Here is an 18,410-nt window from a genome sequence, read left to right as displayed (position 1 = left end):
TGTGTCACAGAGTCAAATAGACAGAAGCAATAAGGCATAATAGGAGGTGAGATCATCATGCAATAATCACTCTCTCGGGGTAACTTAGCATTACTCAGCACCCTACGACTCTCAGCCTTCGAGAGGGTCACTCATCTCTCAACAGCGCCCCCCGTTTCCACACTTGGTACGGCTGCTGAAGCGTGTTTCCGTTTTATGCACATGCACTCAATAAATGACTCCATTAGACATTAAAAAGGTAGCCTCAAACAAAAGTACCAGTTTGCCAGTATCATCCCACACTGAGCTGTGCCCAGTTTATTTAAAAGCAAGAAGAATCGTCAACTGTGTTAACTTCATCAGCCTTGTGGTGCCATTTTCAGTGCTCCTGGAGACCCCCTTCATCGAAATGAAATAGGAAAGTGTGACACCTTTATATCTGTCGTGTTAGGCTATACGGAGACTCTGCGATCGCTCTTTAAGTGTGAAGTAGAGTTAATAGGCTAATGATTAAGCATTCGCAGCCGGGAAGGGGGAACATGTACGGCACCAGGCACAGTAGCCAGAAGCCTTCTCTCTGCGGAGCGCTGAAGCAGACAGAACGCCCCCGGGGTGCTGTGGGGAACACACTTAGAAGTGGCTTTTATACCTTCCTGATGGGGCTGCACAGAAGTCAATGGCAGCTCAGCTGAGAGCCATGAGAGTTCTGGTTCTGAGGGGCTTGCAGAATCGAACCCTTTTAAAGGTGCAGCATGAACTTTTCTCTAGTACTGGTCTCCACCCCAGCTTCTGTGCTCTATGGGGAAAGGCCTGAGAAAAGTCCCCATCCTGCCCAGCGAGGCTCCTTTTGGGATGTGCAGGACCCCCAGCCAGGCCAGGCCATCCCCAGTTGCCTTGGCCTCGCAAACACCAACATTCTACCTGTCTGATCCGGCAGCCATTGACTGAAGAGTTGATCACTGGGCATGAATCAGAAGCCAGATCGTGCCCAGGCTGGCATGGGTGTGTAAGTTGCCTGTGAGGAGCTGAGGCAGATGGGAAAAAGGCACGAGGACATTCTCTTGTGCTTCCCTGAGTGCAAAGACTGCACCAGGCCAGTAGCCACAATATTAGCCTTCCTAAAGGGTCAGAGAAAGCAGGGCCATTGTGCCCCTGGAGCGGTCCCATCCTCGTACCTGGGGAGAGCATACAGCATTCTTCAAGAGGATGGCACATTGGCTCCTAGAGCCATTTTCCTTCCTGGGGTAGGAAGCCTCCCATATCTCCCTCCAGAGCTGTACAACGCTGCACCTCCCCCTGTATGGAGTTCTTAGGTCCAGCCACAATCAAACCTATATTGTTCTTCACTCTGCAGTTGTTACATTCCCAGCAAACACTGAAAGGGCAATATTGCTACATAGGGCTTACTGTACAGGATCAGACCAGGGTCCATCTAGTTCACTGTCCTCTGTGAGTGGCCAGTGCTAACTGCTGGAGAAGAAGGTGCATGAAAACCTGCAGGAGGCAGTAATGTGATATCCTGGCCCTAGTGAAAGTTTACTCCTGACCTTTGCTACTTACAGGTTGTCTCATGTTCTGGAGCATGAAAGTTTATATTTCTTCCAAAATCCCTAAAAAGACTCAACACCTTTACTATCACCGGATATGCTTGTTATCTATAAACAAACAAACAAACTAAAAAAACTAAACAAAACCCAACCACCCAGTCCTGTTTAGAATCCTGCAAAGTAAGTGATGGATGGAGCGAACATGCCAAGGATCCTTTGCCACTCCAGCAGCAATCTGTTTTTCTGCCAGTCAGAAAGCGCCATTCTCAACACCATGTAGCTGAAAGTTTCTAAGGGAAGTGTGAGAGGAGATGACAACTCATCGTGGGCTCCTTTGAGACACCTGGGGCAAAGTTAACTGTTCAGGCTGTCATTTTTTCTTTAAAGTAACTACACAGCTTCCAGCCACTTTTTAACAGAGCAGCTATCTCTATAGGGCTACCAATCCTTGCCTGTCACTTATGTTATTGGAGAAAGCATTTCTCTGAGCAAAGCAGCTAGTTGCTCACTTGCTAATTAAATCAAAACGTTGGGCCCACAAACAAACTTTAACTCCACTTGCCAGAAGCTAGTGAGATACAAAGCTTCAAAATTATGGAAAATAGATGTTGTATCAACTGTAGAAATTAAGACTGTAGAAGTGCTACTATCCAGCAGACAATACAACTACAGCATCTCTCTCTAGACATTAGCATGTGCTTTCCTTCCAGCCAGGTTTCTATATTAACACCTTAGGAGATGCTAACTTCTGAAACACACACACACACACATACACACACACACACACACACACACACACACACACACCCAAGACACTCCACTCTCACCAAATCAGTAATACGTATGTCTTTGCCAGGTAGTTGATCTCTGACTCCTGTACTTGTGGTTTTTTCTATTGTGACTAGAACAGGGGCTGGGCCTGAATTGCCACTGGGTGATTCCAGTTTTATGCCAGTGCTATTCTCCTGTAATCAGCCAGTGTAATACCAGAGTAAACTGGACCCACTGAAACCAGTTGGGAGTTTTGCTGACAGCTAGCAAAGTAGAGGTAAACCAATGCTGCCTGCCTTCCAGAACCTCACCCAAAATGTGTACCACACCTCCGAGGCATTATTCATTGCACTGTGAGGTATATGTTCTACTTTGATGCATCAGCATTCATGCATAATGGTGATTAAACAGATACACGAAGAATGGAAAGCAAGGATGGAGTTGGAGAGTTACTTCACACGTAAATAAATGCAGACAAGAGATTGAGGACAGTGGTAACCATGATAAGCCAAAGCAGAAGTAGTCTGGGATGTCACTCTAGACCCCTGAGGGGTTAGCATAGCCTTTTGCAGAGTTTTCCTCCACTGTAATTCCTATATTTGGAGACAACCACAAGAGATCCTTGTTTGTTATGGTCAGAATCAAAAATGTTCTTCCCCTGGGAGGCTATTTCACATTCTAGACTATTTCCCTGTCAAGAAAGGCTAATATTTCAAGCCTACATTGTTCCTTTCTTGATTTCATCCCATTACTTCCAGTTATACCCCTTGTGTACCCTAGTTAATTCCACTCCCTCCATGGTGCTTACAGCACTATGGACAGTTCCCACATCCCATCTGAGGCCACATCTACATCAGGAGTGCTCTGTAGGTATAATATACAGTATTCCTATACCAGGAAAGCAATACAGTTTATACTAGCAGAGCTCACATGCTGTTACCAATATAGCCCGGATCGCACACACTCTGAATGAGGCAAGCTATTCTGGTAAAAGCACGGCTGACATTAGGAACTATGGCATGGCTATGTCTGTCACAAATCACACCTCTTCACACCCTTGACCGACATAAGCATGCCCCAAGGGTCTGTAGTTTAGACAGAAGTCACTGTTTAGCCAACTGGCACACAAATTTTCCTTTGCACTTTCCTCATAAATTAATCCCTCCAGTCCCCTGATCATTTCCCTCGCTCTTTTCTGGGCTCCAACCAATGAGTCAATAGGTTTCCTGTAATATGGAGAATGCAGATTGATAATAGCAACAGCATCAGAATTCTTAATTGAGCTCATGGCCAGGGCTCGCTTACTAGACTTGTTGTTCTAGTGTTTGGGCCAGTTCCTGCTGGAGTCAATAGGAGCGATTCCGGCACCACAGTGTTACAGAGATAGGTCAGAACCAAGACACCCAATCAGCACAGTTCCAGGTGCTGTGGGAGATTTGGTTTTTTGCCCAATCCGCTCCCTTTGCATCATTAAGGCAGAGCAAAGGGGAGCTGAAAGCTCCCATAACACCCTTGCTGGGAAAGCCCTCAGCCTAAGGGAGTCTCCAGAAGTGTAGAGCTGACAAAACGAGCTCCTATGCCAGCGTTTCTCAAACTGGGGTCGCTGCTTGTGTAGGCAAAGCCTCTGGCGGGCCGGGCCGGTTTGTTTACCTGCCCTGTTCACAGGTCCGGCCCATCGCGGCTCCCACTGGCCGTGGTTCGCCGCTGCAGGCCAATGGGAGCTGCTGGAAGTGGCAGCCAGTACGTCCCGAGGCCAGTTGGAGCCACGATCGGCCAGACCTGCAGACAGGGCAGGTAAACAAACCGGCCTGGCCCGCCAGAGGCTTTCCCTACACAAGCGGCGACCCCAGTTTGAGAAACACTGTCCTATGATTTCCTCCACGTAGCCCCAACAGTCCCCCATCACAACTGTGATGCATCAAGCAGCAGAACCTGTGCAAGGCAGAGAATCTGCCCCACCAACTTAGACTCAGACATTGAGGCTAGAAGGGACCATCACAATAATCTAATCTGACCTCCTGCACACTGCAGGCCACAGAACCTCACCCACCAACTCCTGCAATGGACCCATAAACTCTGGCTGAGTTACTGAAGCCCTCAAATCTTGATTTAAAGATGTCAAGTTTACAGAGAATCCACCATTTACTCTAGTTCAAATCAGTGAGTGACCCAGGCCTCATGCTGCAGAGGAAGGTGAAAAGCCCACAGGGACTCTGCCAGTGTGACCTGGGAGAAAATTCCTTCCTGACTCCAAATATGGCAGCCCTGTTGCTCACATGTTCAGAGTGTGAGACCCACCAGCCAGACACCTGGGAAAGAATTCTCTGCAGTAATCAGAGCCCTCCCCTCTAGTGTCTTATATCTGCCTGTGGGAGATATTTGCTAATAGGAGTCATGGATGGGCCATATGCCATTATAGGCAACTTCACAATTGGTGCCTATATGTACAAATAAGCTGAACCAAAACCTGTGTTCCAAACACCCCTGAGCATGGAGAAATTTTGGATCGGGATCCACATCTTTGTGGCACTAGTCCATCTCTAGTGTTTGGTTATCACGAGTCTGCGAGTCCTTGGGGCGGCCTCCCTCTAAGTTACAAGGGGAAGCCCATGTTTGAAATGTGAGTGCCCAAATGGGAGAGCAAAATTTTGAATTTAGATGCTACAATTGATATTTAGAGTTCTTCCAAGGGTGCCCAAATGCTGATCTGAGTGCTCACATGCAAGATTTGGATTTCCAACATTGGGTCCTAAATGCCTTCCTGCTAGATAAACCATTCCTTTTCTCCTAGCAGAACTCCCCCTCTTCAGGCTCAAGAGAAATGAAGAGTCACAGGTGCTGGAAAGATGGCAAATTCAGATTCTAGGACATTTTCGGCCATTTAAACCATCCAAAGCAGTTGGTGAAATTCTATTTAATTATCTTATGTGCAACATGCAGGCATTTATATGTAATTATTTTGGCTAGAAAACTCAGCAAGCTTTACATGGAAATCCCGGGGACAAGTGCACAGTATATCTATTCAATGTCAAATGGTTGCTTTTGAGAGATTTAAAAAAATAAAATAAAGCACACAGTAAGGGTTACCTGCAGATTAAGCCAGTGATACCTTGGGTTTTAAGTAGTGTATATATGAAACCTCCCACAGAGACATCTCATGTACCTTATAATAACACTCACTATGGGAGCGCCATAATGTGGGTTTTGAATTCATTTCTGCTGAATACACCAGACTCCTAAGCTGGCAGAGAACACTTAGGTAAACAAGTCTGACGTGCTGCTGCAAGAGACAATTTTATTTCTAATCTTTTGCTCTCAAACAGGCTCTAATAATCAAACCCACTAAAGTAGCCCGGTCTCAGTTGGAAAGGCCAGGAAGCTTGCCCTAGACACATCTATTCCAGCTCCAAATCATAGAATATCAGGGTTGGAAGGGACCTCAGGAGGTCATCTAGTCCAACCCCCTGCTCAAAGCAGGACCAATCCCCAGACAGATTTTTGCCCCAGATCCCTAATTGGCCTGGTTTTCAAGGATTGAACTCACACCCCTGAGTTTAGCAGGCCAATGCTCAAACCTCCGAGCTATCCCAAATGGTTTCAAGCTGGTACATTTCTTCTTTTGCCTGAGTCCCACTGCAGTTATAGTTAATTGGAGCAAAGGCAGCTTATGCAGCAGTTCTGGAAACATATTGTTTTACAGCATATTGGATAAATGTATCTTAACAGCTCAAGATTGATTTCTTCTATGCAGCGGAAGAAGGGAAAATAGCATGCCATAAGTTGCGTCTGTTCCAAGGAGTTGCCTGTACCATTTGTACTCTAAACATTAGTCATCAAAGGCGTGAACTCATATATTATGTATGGGAAGTAGAGTTTTCAGTTTTCTGCAAAAAGGAATCTCCAGCGTTTGGTATTTTGTTAGCATGCTGGCACCATATGGCTCTCCCCTGCTGATATCCTTTCACACCAGAACTTTATGTTCAGATGCTTTAGTTAATATTTTACCCAGCAAGCATAAACAGGATGCAGAGACTGCCTTCGACAACAACCTCCTTTTTAAACTAGGTACCTGTGTTAATATTGAAAGATTCGTTCAGCAAGTGGTTTACTGAGCACATATGTTTTTTCCTCGGGGTCTGAACTGAGTTGTTTACTTCATCTGTGTTGTCAGACAAAACACAGGGAGCAAACCCCAAAAGGACTTTCTTTTTAATCTGTTTGTGATCAAGAGCAACATTGGGTACATTCAAATATGCTGTATGTGTGTCTAAGGATGTCTCCCTCCTTGGTTTTTATTTTGATAGGACTTAGCCCTGCAAGATACTGTGAGCCATTATCTACTGCTGAAATCAATGTAAGTTGAGAACGCTAAGCACCTCCCAGCCTTAGTCTGCTCCACTGAAAGCTCCTTAGGGCCCTGCTTTCTGCTGCCTGCTACTCGCTGTGTGGTGTTAGGCATTTATCCACTTGAAAAGGTTTTATTGGAGTTGTAAACTGCTGCTTTCAAACAGAAGAAATAGATTTCTTACAAACCTTCCATCTTGGAACAGAGGTAAATTCTCCTCTCCCACAAAGCAAATTCAAGGGCAAAAACATGCATTCTTGACTTAGGTAAAACTTTCATTGACTTTGAGGGATGTTTATCCTAAGTAAGGACTGAAGGCCTAAATTGTCAAAAAGTAATCAATGATTTTAGGTGCTCATCTTTAAACACCTTAAAGAGGCCCAATTTTCACAGGATGTGGAATCCCTTTAAAACATCTTCAAGTGGCTACTCGAAAAATCACTATTTTGAAACTGACTAAAAGATTGTGGCCCTACCTGCTACATTTAGATTTCTTTTTTTTAATTCTGCAATATTCATAAAACAACCAGGGCTTAACAGATGTCTTTCAGCCTGCACTCTGATTAATGAGAATATTGTCAGAATGGAAATCAGGTCACAAATGTTTAATACTTCATTTAAAAAGTCTTCAGCTTCTTAAAAGAGTTCCACTAATCCCAAACATGACAGATGTACAAGGCAGTTTTGCTTGGGGCAGATTAAAATTCTCTTTTTTGCTCTTTCATTCAGTCTGATTCAAATAACATTGCAATTTTTTTTAAATGTGCTGACTTCAAAATTTAAAAAAAGGGAAAAAAAAAGAAAAGAATAAAAGGTGACCAGGAAGCCAGTGTGATCACAATAAAAGCAAACTTATTGCTGTTAACATAAAAAGGGAAGGGGGAGGGGAACAGTCGGAGCCCATATACAGGTTAGCACTAAAGCTTTCTGTTAAAGATAAAACGGGGACCTTTTCAAACTATATTTTTCCATTTGAAAGTGTTTATTAATCTATTCTCTCTGAAGCAAAAAGTTCAATGAACGACAAAGATCAAAGGCATCTTAATTCAGGTGAAAATTATTATATTTTCCATTTTCGTTTTGTTTTTAAAAAAAGCTAAAGGGCAGTATTAAAGCAATGTGTCACTTCTTTTATTTTAAAGACTTGACAATTGCTTGAAATAGTCTAACCACAGAGACACTGATCTCCTTCTCTTCCAACTTACCAATGTGTTCACATAACCCCCCTTTGCCTTTCTCCCCTCCTTTCCACACTACACTGGACTTTTGCCAAGACCTTCACTATAGAGGCTTTCAAAGTCACAATTTCTCCTTGCTTCAGCTTTTCCTCCTAGGCTTACTACCACACACAAGCAACGCACAGGGGCAACTCTGAGGCAGGCAGTACAGTGGGTTTCGGAAATCAGTATTCCAGGGGTGATCTACTGGTACCAAATGTGAAACCCTGGACCCATCTTCTACTGGACAGGCACTAGCTTGTTGTAAACAGACAACTCCTGGGTCCTTATGCGTCTAACTCCCCTGGGTCTGAATAGTGACTAGTTCCTAGCTCTGGGTCTCTCCGGCATGCTCCCAAGTGCAGGCCCCAGGCCGAACACTCTAAGGCAGTGGGACCCTGCTGTCCAGCTGCCTTAGGCCCCAGAACCTGTGCCTCAGCCCTCCCAAGCCACCAGTTGGTTAGATGCATTCTCCCAGAGTCCATCCAGCTGGGGGAGCTCTGGTTTCTTGTTAAGGGACAATGGGGCAGGTAAGCAAGGCACACAGGCTTAGTAGAGCAATTAAACCACTGATACTTTCCTCTTAACAAGCCACACTAGAGAGTTAGAGATTTTGAAGGAAATGGGGAATCTGAATGCAACCCTCTGGCCCCCAGGATAAAATCCTGGCCTCCCCGAAGTCAGCGGCAAAACTGGAAAGTTTGGACAATATGAGTGTCACCCTGTGTGGAGTTTCCATGGGCTCATCCAGCCAATGTGATGTGCACACATGTGTCAAGGGAATGCCAACCTGTCAGAGAAGGGAAGGGGCACAGTCCTCTTAATCCATGCATATCCTACCAATCTCGGACTATTCACAGAGGGCTGATACCTGGGGGCAGAACCCTATTTCTCTCACAATATTCCCTAGTGCATCTCTCTTCCCACCCTAATAGCCCAGGGTAGAGAGAATGTAGCCTCGTGGTTCTGTCTGGGCTTGCCAGAAGCCCTCCACCCCCCTCAAGCCTACAGCAGATTTGAGAAGCAAGTAGCATCAAAAGATAAGGCTGAAAGTGTCTTATGCAGGGAATTGGAAATCCCAGTGAGTTTTGGGAGAGGCTGATGCGGTGGAGATCAGTTTCATGCCTCACCTCCCAACCCCAAAGGCAGAGTGACAAATGTGCAGATATCCCATGTAAGCAACTTCACAAGCAGAGGAAGGATAGATAATACCGTCCCACAGAAAAGACTATAGGAAATCTGAGGACTATATAATGAGTTGCAACTGGTTTTCATGGAATCACCCCATCAAGATGATACATTTTCATCCTTCTCTCTCGGTCACACACACCCCTACCTGCCTCTATTCTTCACCCCCCAGCAAAAGTGATGACAAAGGAGTGGGTTTTCTTTTTGCCACTGGAAAAAATGTGGCTCTTATGCCTTAGTTCCATTGTTGGTAGGTAGCGAGAGTCCCTGGGAAAGGGTGATGTACCAATGCATGCATTATTACCCTAGCAGGAGTTCTTTAGAAGTGAATTAGTCTGCAGGCACAGCCTGGCTTCTTTATTCATAGCATGATCTCCCCAACCCTCCAAGTTACTAAAACTAGTTGAAAGATCAAGTCCCCTTGTAGAGTCAAATAACATTCAAGTTGCTACAATGTTTTTTATAAACTGATATTTAGTGGTGCCTTGCTTCAAAAGCTGCCCCAATCCATCCCAGAGGTGGCTGCCTCTCAGTGGTGGGTGAAGTGTGCCCAGTACTTAACCTTTCTGTGCTTCGATTGCCCTAGCAGCAGAACAGGGGCATAAATACCACTTTATTGGCTTTTGAAATCCTTGGACGAGAGCAACGTGTATTATTATCCTTCCTAAAGTTTACAATGTATTTACGACCCTATAGAAACGTACAACGAGAAGGAACTAGTGACCGCTAGCAGATCTAAGTGGCGGCTGGCTGTCTAGGTTAATACCCGGAGCTCATCGCCAGGATCAGGACAATTTCCTCCCTCTGATCCCTGTCCACCTGTCCTTGAAACACTGCTCTGTCCCCGAGCTAGAGCGAGACAGCCACCGGCTGCTGTCACCGAAAACTTTCCGGCTTTCAGGAGTGAGTTCGTGCTCTTTCGAGCAGCGCTGACTTTCTCCGGGGTGGCTCTGCCACCCTCCCTGCGGGCAGACGGAACAGGCCCATCCCCATCCCTTTTGCAATTCAACCCAAGCAGCTGACCTCCCAGCAGCCTGGGTGACGCGCTGCTCCCTTGTGCCGGCTGGCTTTCTGCTTTCTGGGAAATGCAGCGTGTCTGGCGGGGTGAGTTCACCCGAGCTGAGGCCATTGCCGACATTTACTGGAAGCGCGATTGCAAAGCCAGACACCCTCCCCCCCCGTTATTCCTCTGCCCTAGAGGGACCGAATCTCCCCGCTTGGGGCTGTCGATTGGTTTCCCTTTGCAGGGAGCAGGGTGCAGAGCGCAGCGTGAGCTGACACGTGCAGGGAACAGACCTGATCAAGCCAGGCCGTCTGCCCAACTCCAGATCACAACATATTTCACACGGTGGGATTGGGGAGGGGGTGGAGAAAACTGCTTCAAGCCAGGTAAAGCAAAAACTTTGAAAATGACGGGCCCCCCCCGCGCAAATGCAAGGAAACAACGCGCAAAGCCGCGCGCCCTGGGCTAGGTAGATCAGAGGGTTAAAGTGTTTCCAAAATGTCTGAGTAAAATGGCAGCTGGTCTGACGCGCTGCACACGCAGCTCAGCCCGGCGGGGGGATCATATGACTTCCAGTAATAATTCAAAAGCTTTCTCCGGCTTCTTCCGGCAAGTCGGTGTGATCTGGTTACAAGGATGTTGACCAGCAGACCCGGCCAGGCAGCCTCTCCGCGCTTTAAGGCTGCAATCCGCAATAAATAAATAACTTTTTTTTTTTAATGTAACCGGGCTGAAGGGTTTTTTGTTTGTTTTTTGGCAATTGTGCCAAGACAGTGTCCAAAGTGGCATGCATTCAGCTAGGGAGCAATGCAACCTCCCCCCCCCCATCCCAGACAGGGACAGACTGGAGAGGTAGGGAGCGGTGTAACTTGACATCTGAAATGCACATGCCATGGAGCTTCTGACCAGCGTAGCGCGCTCCCACTGCCAAATCCGAATACATGGGGGGGGCGGGGTAAGAGTCCATGGGCCGGGTTCTGCTCCCACTTTCAGATCCGGAGTCACTCCAGTGTCCGGGGACGAAGAGCAAGCCCGTGTCTAGGGCTGTTGCAGGCATCCCCAGCATGCACAGGAGCTGCTCTCCCAGGACGAGACTCAGCCCCCCCGGTTATTAGAGGCTCCACGTGCCTCCTTCTCCTCCAGCCAGCTCCGAGCACCCGACTTTCTGCTTCAGCGGCTCGTCCCCTTCCGAGTCAGCCTGGCGCTGCCCACACACGAGATCCCCCCCGCCCCACTCCAGACCCTGCCCTGCAGTTTGCTGCTTTAAGTCCCTGCTAGAGAGCAGCTCTCCCCGGCTGCTTTTTTCTCAAGGCTCGTTACTGGCGGCAGCTCCCCGGTTTGAAGTCACCTGGTCCTGCTGTTCCCCCCAGGCCCCCAGCCTCGTGGGATGAGCCGTAGGAAATCAGCATGTGGCCGGCACTAGCAACGCAAACCAACCAGCATCGCACAGCCCAGGGAGGCGCAAAGGCAAACAGGGACCCCGGAGCCAGCCTGACACCCCGCAACGGGACTGGCAGCGGCACTGGCCTGTCATTGGAACCCCCTCATGCGGAGCCCCCCCAGAGTCCAACCGGGAGCTGAAGTTTATTAGTTTCACGCATTTTAGGTCTCTAACCGCCGCCCTCCCCCCTTCAGTGTGATACCCTTGGCGCCTGTACAGATGTTTACAGACACTGGAGTAAAGGGGGGGTGCGTAGGGGGGCGGGAGGCTGTAATGTTGGCTTAAGAGATAAAGGTGGGAAATATTTCATAGACTATCAGGGTTGGAAGGGGCCTCAGGAGGTGCCAGTCCAGCCCCCTGCTCAAAGCAGGACCAAGCCCCAACTAAATCTAAGGAATTGGAGCAAAGCGTTATTTTTGCCAGGCTCAGAAATCCCCACCACACTGTACTTTTTAAAGGGGTTTTCTAAAGGGGAGAATGCGGGTGGGAGAAGTTGGGGGGGGGTCTTTTGAGGTCACCGTCTTATTGAATTGGGGACCTTGTTGTCAAAAGGCGAAATTCACCCCTGTTTAGAGAAGCAGCAGGAGACCCCTGACTTAAGTGATGCATCTGGGCCTCTGGACAGGGGTAATGCCCCGCCCCTCGGAACAGGAAGAACTGGACCACAGGCACTGGTACCAGGGAACCCGGGTGGAAGTCAAGCCGGGGAGCGAGGACTGGCCCTGTGTTCTCTTTCATCCGGATTAAAACCTGCCTCCACCTCGCAGGAGCCCACGTGCGAGTTGTGGCGTAGCTGCGTTTCTGATGAGTGCACCGAATGCTTCAGCCCAGGGCCTCCCTCCCCCGCAAGGACTGCCGTGCAGTTAAAAGGTTAGCGGAGAGCCATGAAGGGCGATCAGATGATGCCTTCCACGAGACTGCCTCCTCTTACAACAAACCTGCCTATGACGGGCTTGGTGAAGCGGATCGCTTTTAAACGTGCGCCTCTAAAAACATCCCATTCTCGGATCTTACAAAACCACCTACAAACCAATGGAGACTTCAGTCATGCTGGGCAGATATCTGGGAGGGACAGAAGGGTGGCTGCCTGCAGAGCTCCTCTGATAAACACCCGTGTTGTCTTCCCACATGTAGCCAGGCCAGTGTGACTAATATTTATTAATAACCCTCCTTCAAAGGAATCCCATCAAATACCCGTGGGAGACTCTAGGAGGCAGGGATTACAGGACACTAACGAGATTGCACTGTTTTCACCCTCTTGATTGTTAGACATCCCTGCATGCACTATGTCCTCACTATAAACGGGAGAGAGTTGAGCAAGCAGCTCCGTGTTCTTCTAAGAGCACAGCCCTCCAGGGCTGACCCTCCAAGCTAATTTTGCAAGTGCAGTAGTTGTGGCATAGGATACCTGGCCCCCAGTGCAAATAAACTGCGGTGGTCTATTGGTACCTGTAGCTAGAAGTGCGATCTATAAATACACTTCGCCACTTAGCAATTCTGTCTGAATTTGCAGCTAATCACAAAACAAACTTTCCCGAGCTCCTCTTTCCAGCGCCCGAACCTGCCAGCGCCCCTCTGACCATTGTGTATCCTTCAGCTCACAATTCCCCCACTCCGCAGGGAGTGATCTCGGCCTCCACCAGGGACAGGCAAACGGGGAGTGTGTGTGTGTGTGTCAGTCACAGCTTAACAACCAACTTCCCTTAGTTGTTTGGGAGCCTTGAATGCTAGAGCAGAGAACGACCGCTGCCCTCAAACGGGTGTGTGCTGCCTTCCCCTGCAGCAGAGCCCCTGCCACAATGTGCCGCCGCTGGAACAATAAACAGCATCATACAAAGAAGGGTACAGGCGGCATCTTTCCTTCTGGTTTCTATGACAGCATCAGCGACAAACCTGCCATAAACTCTAATTCCTGGATCCCTCGCGCTCCCCCCCCTCCCCCTTTTGTCTGCCATTAATTAAAGGGACCATATGGAAAAAGCTGATAATAACAGCAGATGAGCCAACGAGAGAGAGGGCGAAATACAAGAAGCGGTGGGGAGACGGGGAGGACTTCGCCTGAAATTACCTTTCCCGGGGAAAGGATTAGAATCCAAGCAGAGGGGCCAACAATAGATGGAGGCTAAAGCCAGCGCCAGGCTCTGTTTGTGGCCATGGCTGTCCTGCAAAACTACACACTCGTGCTTAGTAAGTCCGAGAGCAAAGCAGGGGGAGCCCCCCCAGACAGCCAGGTCCTGTATCCAAGCCAAGCTCGGAGCGAACAATTCGCTTCAGAACAGGGGGCAAGGGAGGGTTTCAAGGCACAGATCCTGATGACTCACCACACAAAGGCCTCCTGCCACTAGGTATCGGTTTCGTTCAGTGGTTTAGGTCCAGCTTATTGGGACTTGCTCTTTTGTTTGCACAGGTCACTCGAACGAAATAACCTTGAACGTGGCTGCGGTTTTGTTTCCCAACTGCTACAAGAGATGGTTTCCTTAGTGTTCTCCCTAATACAGAGCCACCTCTGCCGTCCAGCAAACTGGGCCTTTCGCTCCAGCACCCAGGAGTAAGGGACTGTTTTCACTTGCTGTGCGAACCTTTTGCGGGATTTTTAACTTTTCGGTGAAATTGGTAAAGGGATCATTCAAGCAAAGCCTCTGATCAAAGCTAACTAAAAATAAGCCTTCAGATGTCTTTGTCATGGTAAACAGAGAACACGAAAACAAACATGGCACATTTTCCTCATTTCTCCTCACTATAAATAGAGAAGTGGAAAGTAGTCGGAAAAAAAAAGTCTACTAGTTGAAACAGCCAACGCATGGTCTTTTAACACAGCACATCAACCTGCTTTCAAATGCATGCAATTTTTAAAAGGCTCTTTCCTATTTTTTAACTCATTATCTTCACTTAGTTGAAGGAAAATGCAAAGCTCATTAATGATTTAAGAGTAAGACCCAGCAGACTTAAGATATTGGCCTGCGTCTTTTGTACAAGGCAAACAAGAACAAAATATGTAACGACTCCCCCCCCCCCCCGCTTTCCCTTTCAGTAGTTTAAGAAAAAAAGAAAATAAAACCCAGAGAGATCACAACCTCAGACAGAGTCAGTCACAACATCGGCCCCTGTTCAGTACCTTGGACGGGAAGTTACCATGCAAGATATCCCAGTGAAAAAGCTACGAAGCTTGCCTTTTTTTCTTCTCCCTTTACGAAGCTGCTCCTGTTAAAACCACAGTGATTTCTCCTGATAAACATCCACAGATCTCTATGTCCACAGACATATCTGCTCTTCCTCTTCCAGAAAGTTTCCCAGCTGAATACGATGCTGTCCTCTGCGCCCCCTCCCGCCCCCGCTAAAGCTCTCTTCAGTCAGAAGCATAACATGTCCACTCAGAGAAAGAGAGAAAGATGGACCTAGGAATAATCATTATCTTAATAAAACCGCCTTGGTTCTCCGATGCGATTTTAAAACAACAAACCCTGCCTCCAAGAGCCAAGCCGGCATCTGTTTACATTAGCTGTGGTCTCCGAGAACCCCTTCCTCTGCTCTGTACCAATCCAAGGTGAACCCCCCCCCCCGCCCCAGCATTATCTGCCTTTGTCAGCGAAAGAACATAATATTGACTTACCTTTTCCCCACAGCTATTGTCTGTCCCTTTTCAACATGACATCACGGAAAGCAATCATGAAATTTACATGGGGAGGGGGGAGAGGTTGGATGTGGGGGGGGAGAGAGTTGTTGGAGGTTTGCCCACTTCCCTACACCAGTAACCTGCGTGTACGATGGTTTGTTGGTTTCAATTAAATAGCTGATGCTCCTTAGTGTGTGAACTCTTAAGCCTGCTAAAGGCAATGTCTCATTTACTTAATGACCGCTCTCATTAATGGAAATGGCACAGAGGGGGCTTGATGCGCCTTCCCTTTGTAAATACACTACCCATGAACCCTTGGGGTTGCAATATATCTGTTTACTCTCCGAGGTGAAATAAATTTACAGTATAGCATCAAAAAGATGGGACCGCTGACTTTTTGGAGTGGAGAGAGAGCGCGAGCTTGGGGCGCTGCTCGACCCGCCGCCCCCCTCCTGGTTTTGCCCCCTCCCCCCGCCGCCAGAGCCATCAGAAAGGGCCTGATTTTGCCCAAGATGATTCATGATTAATATGCAGAAGAGTTGGGGCTTCTTTTCCGCCAGGCACACACAAGGGCTGCGAATGTTACAACTGCCATCCTCATCCCCCCCCTGTGCATTCCCTTCCTGTGGTACAGTCCAATAATTCCTAATAGCAACAACCAGGGAATGACAGATGCCCTAGGTTAGCATAGCTACAGCGAAAGTACTTTACAATATTTATTGGTGGTTAGGAAGATGACCTATCATCATAAAGAAGAGACTGGGAAATTTATCGCCTATATGAAACAGGAAGTATTGCATATTAGCCGATGTACATATGCAAGGGCCGGTTGTTATAGTGTATATATTTCTTTCTTTCTTTCAAAAAAGCACCACACACAACGTTCCCAGAAAACATCCCCCCCCCTTCAAAAAAACAGGAAGGGAGGGGGGTGATGGATAAGGTTTCAGATGGTTCCATTTGTTTGTTTCCGCTGAAAGCACGAGAATGAGCCTTCTAAAAACAGCCCTACAATCTCTTGAGTGTGTGTGTGTGGATCGCTTCTTCCTGGAAGCCTGCTTCCCTCCCGGAAAGAGACTCTGCTTCCCCCACCCCATCCAAGAGCTATCATCAGAATATCCCCCCCGCCCCTCCCAGGCCTCATCACCATCCATGAGGTGTGCCTTGGAGCTGACACGTGCTGTGTTGTCCCGGATCTTGTCAGAGACCTCCCCCCACCCCCAGGGGCAAGCAAAGACAACCGTTATCACCTTTCCCCTGTGTAGGGACTGGTGCATTAGCACTTTTAATCGGCGTTGATTGTAACTTTGGAAAATCGTGGCGGAAATATGATCCGATTGAATTAAGCTCTTAGCACTGGGGACGGATATTCTGCATTTCCTAGCCTGTCCTCCCCCACCCCCCACCCCCGGAGAAGGTGACTCGACTGTCCTCTTAATGGAGATTTTAGAACAGGCTGCAGCTCACACATGCACTAAACCCCCCAGAGATGCTAGAGCCAGAGAGCGGTTGCAGAGCGAGGCAACCCAAGTTGAGTTCGGGGCCTGTGGTCCGCCACGGCTGGTCTGGAGGGACCCTGCCGAGCCAGACGGATGACCTGCTCGCCCAGGCCCGCACGGACAGAAAAGCCAAGAGAAGACAAAAGTTGCAACCTGAGCATTGTCAAGCACCCCACTACAGTCATTTATTCTCCTTCCCAGAGCACGTCTCGCCTGTGCCCTTCCTTATGGCGCAGTTGTGTGTGCGAGAGACAGAGGAAAGAAGTCAAGGACAGTTATTCCGAGGTAGATTCCTGCCCTGATATTTCACGTCATAAAAAAAAAAGCTGGGCGTGTCATGGCGGGCCCTGATCCTATTCTCACCCAAACCCATGGCATTGAGCGTCCCGGTACCACAAAGGGCCCCAAGGAATAACATTCAGATAAAATTCCATTTGGCCACTCAGCTCCTCACCCACCACGCCACTATTGGTCCAAAGCCCATGGCCTTTCGTTAGCCAGTTTGGACTATTTCTATTCGGAATGTCTTGTTTTAGGATTTCATTCTAACCCTAGAACACCCAGCGTGCCTTGGAAAGGAACATCTCACAGTGCCCATTTCCATGGCTCTTGCCTGAGCTGCTAAAGCCATTAACATAAAAGGACGAATTCAGCTGAGAGTACTCCTGAAAAGCCATTTTCTATCTCCCTGGGACATGCTGCGAGGACAGGGATATTTTACATCCTAAACCTTTGGCATTCAGAAATTCTATTAAACTCTTATCTCCAGGCAGCAGGCCCGGTGCTACACTGCATCTTCATTGTTCTGCATTCAAGATAGAATCAAAAGGGAGGAATCCGGCGCGATCAGCTTCATTCTGTTAACAATACTGGAGGGTACTCTTGGTTGCTATTTAATTCAGCCACGTAACACTAAAACTTGGGAAACAAAAGCAAACCAGATAGGATGGAAAACAAGAGGAAAAGGTATTTGTGTGTAGGCATATGTGCGTTTAAACACACACGACTTCTAAACTTATTTACCCTGAAACTCCAAAGTCAATACAATGGACTCCTGATGCAAAACCTCAACAGAAAACAAAAAGTTAGTTTGCAAACTGGTAAATCCAAACAAACTAACTAGATTTAGACGCAAAATAGGACAGTGTACGGCTAGAGTTTATCGTTATCACCAAGATGTTGCTAAAGAGAAACAAAATATTGAGGTTATTATTTTTCTCTTAAACCTAACGTGTTTGTTTTGTTAAACCAAGATAAATGGCTTACCTGCTTAATTTATGTCTCGTTAAACAATACATGGCAAACACACTGAGAAAATTGGAGGGGCGATTTAAGACATTAGCATACGAAGTTTTCAACTTTGAAAAGCCTCCGTAAAGCTGAGAAAATTAAAGAGAAACCAGGCGAACACTGGACAATCAGCACTGGGGAAATGGACAGCTCCCGCCAGAGTTTATAGCAGCCACTGTCCAAAGCGATTTAGGAATACCCGCCCCTGCTACAGTTAAGATCACAGCTGAGCAAAACCTTCGAACAACTTACTATCTTCTATTCACTTTTAAGAGATCCGAATGTCAGAGCAAGAAATTACTTGAAGCACAGAATGTTATTAGTTACCATTTGTGTTTTACAATTTTTAAGTTATGTTATTTCTGAATTCTAAGTAGCCACTTTTTACTAGAGGAGGAGTTAGCATAGGTTCCACATTTTAAATATGGCTCTTTTCCTTTGAGGCAGAAAATTATTGGGAAACGTTTGTAAATCTGAGGCTGCAAATTGAAACTGACACGTTTACAAGTCATTGATA

The 18,410-nt window shown here is 47.4% G+C and overlaps 1 protein-coding gene across 2 annotated transcripts in view; it reads right to left on the bottom strand.

Annotated features, from left to right (window-relative positions):
* The window catches only part of MYT1 (myelin transcription factor 1), a 110,885-nt gene that overhangs the window by 90,926 nt on the left and 1,549 nt on the right, over nucleotides 1-18,410 (bottom strand). Inside the window, exon 1 of one of the 2 annotated variants that reach the window (XM_044986653.1) lies at nucleotides 15,102-15,190. The exons of the other annotated variant lie outside the window; for it this stretch is intronic. The gene's annotated coding sequence lies outside the window, so the exon portion shown is untranslated. Of the gene's footprint in view, nucleotides 1-15,101; nucleotides 15,191-18,410 lie in introns of those variants that run through there. 2 annotated transcript variants of the gene reach the window in all.

Source organism: Mauremys mutica, chromosome 13, assembly GCF_020497125.1.
Source record: "Mauremys mutica isolate MM-2020 ecotype Southern chromosome 13, ASM2049712v1, whole genome shotgun sequence".
Lineage (NCBI taxonomy): Eukaryota > Metazoa > Chordata > Testudines > Geoemydidae > Mauremys > Mauremys mutica.
The sequence above is the reverse complement of the archived record's forward strand: the minus strand, read 5'-3'. Positions and strand labels throughout refer to the sequence as shown.